This window comes from Sorex fumeus, unplaced genomic scaffold, assembly GCF_029834395.1.
Source record: "Sorex fumeus unplaced genomic scaffold, SorFum_2.1 ptg000043l, whole genome shotgun sequence".
NCBI lineage: Eukaryota > Metazoa > Chordata > Mammalia > Eulipotyphla > Soricidae > Sorex > Sorex fumeus.
Genome location: NW_026606100.1, coordinates 11,638,686 through 11,640,716, shown reverse-complemented (window position 1 = coordinate 11,640,716; position 2,031 = coordinate 11,638,686). Strand labels below are relative to the sequence as shown.

The 2,031-nt window shown below is 54.3% G+C and overlaps 1 pseudogene; it reads left to right on the top strand.

Moving 5' to 3' along the window:
* The first annotated feature begins 227 nt into the window (after positions 1–227).
* On the top strand, positions 228–1,180 carry LOC130029613 (ornithine decarboxylase antizyme 1-like; annotated as a pseudogene).
* Positions 1,181–2,031: the final 851 nt, after the last annotated feature.

Below are 2,031 nucleotides of genomic sequence, written 5' to 3'. Positions count from 1 at the left end.
ATAGAGGGGAAAGAAAATCAATCTGACTCTTCTTTTCTCCCATCTTTTAAACAATAATTAGCAGCTTGCACTGACCAATCACAACTAGAAGCAGGTAGACAAAAACGGGAAAAACAGCAGGTCTGCCTCTACCATCTCTGCCCCACCCAAGCCACACAGATGATAGAAAGGACACAAGGTCAAAGGGTAGAGAAATAGCAGAGGTCAAGAATTAGCACAGTCTGGCGGACGGCGAGCAGCGGCGGCGCGGAGAGGCGCAGCGGAGGTTCTGCTGGTTTCGGACCCCAGCGGCCGGATGGTGAAATCCTCCCTGCAGCGCATCCTCAACAGCCACTGCTTCGCCAGAGAGAAGGAAGGGGATAAACCCAGCGCCGCCGTCCACGCCAGCCGCACCATGCCGCTCCTCAGCCTGCACAGCCGCGGCGGCCGCAGCAGCGAGAGTTCCAGGGTGTCCCCCAACTGCTGCAGTCACCCGGGTCCAGGGCCTCGGTGGCGTTCCTGATGCCCCTCACCCACCCCCGAAGATCCCAGGTGGGCGAGGGAATAGCCAGAGGGATCGCAGTCCGCCAGCTAACTTATTGTACTCGGACCATCGGCTGGACGTGACCGAGGAAGGGACGAGCAGCCCGACGCGGATCCTGCACGTGCAGTCTCGGCTCACCGAGGCCAGGGCCGTCCACTGGCGGGCGGTGCTCAGCGGCAGCGGCCTCTACATCGAGATCCCGGGGGGGCCCGCTGCCCGAGGGGAGCAAGGACAGCCTCGCGGTGCTGCTGGAGTTCGCGGAGGAGCAGCTGCGCGTGCAGCACGTCTTCATCTGCTTCCCCAAGAGCCGCGACGACCGAGCCGCCCTGCTCCGGACCTTCAGCTTCTTGGGCTTCGAGATCGTGAGACCGGGCCACCCCCTGGTCCCCAAGAGCCCCGACGCGTGCTTCATGGCCTACACGATGGAGAGAGAGTTGTCGGGGGAGGAGGAGTAGGGGCGCCCCCCCCTCCCCAGTCCCGCACCCCGGACCCTCGGCTCCGCCCCAGCCCCAACCCGGGTTTGCCCGCATGTTGTGATTGTGCAAATAAAACGCTCCGGATTAGCCGCTAGTTCCCGTGTAATAGTGTGTGTGTGACACTCAAGTACTTGCTTTAATTCTGAATAAAAGTTTCTATTTAAAAAAAAAAAAGAGAGAATTAGCACAGTCCACTCTGGTTGTTGAATCTTTATTCTCATCCTTCTATCCATAAAGACTGGTGAAATCTCACAATTATTCCTCACCTCACCAGAGACAACTATACTTCCAACAAATGAAAAGTCTGTCAAACCTGTGCCAGAACTCCAGCATATGCTGTTTTTCTGATGTCTGATAGACACGTGGAACTTATCTAGCAGCAAGGCTCCCAAGTCTCTAATTAAAGGACTGCTGGACAAACTTTTCACATCTTGCTCTGGTCACACAAAACTCTGTCCAATTTTCAAAAGGGATTGAATGGGTGTTGTTCAGCACTGGGTAGTTACTGTTAAGAATGAAACAGACCGTTGCTACCACATAAACTCATCCATTGACCCATCCCTAAAGTTCACACCTAAATCTTGGAAGAGATGAAAGCCAAGCTGCAAAAAATTCATGGGTACATGGATCTCGAAGATGAAAACTCTGAGGCATCCTCAGGATGGGGTGGGCCCAGTCTGTATTCTGCCTTAGCCTTGGTAGCCACAACCACCCCTCACAGCTGCTCCCATGCCAATGGCCCAACTCCACTGCTTCACAGCTAATTTCTGCAGACACCAAACTGATGAAAATTTCCAAGTACATTAGTTTTCAGGCTGAAAACTCTGGGATCTTCACGAACTGGGGGTGGACAGTGCCCCCCACCCACTACTCCCTCCTGCCACATCATACCTCCAGGAGCCCCAGAAACCACACTCACGTCCCACTGCTACCATATAAACTAATTGGTTCAGGTCATCAGATCCTGGAGTTTCTCTGGCATCTGGCCACATAAGTGGCTGCAGAACCCCTCCAAATTGCACAATATTGACA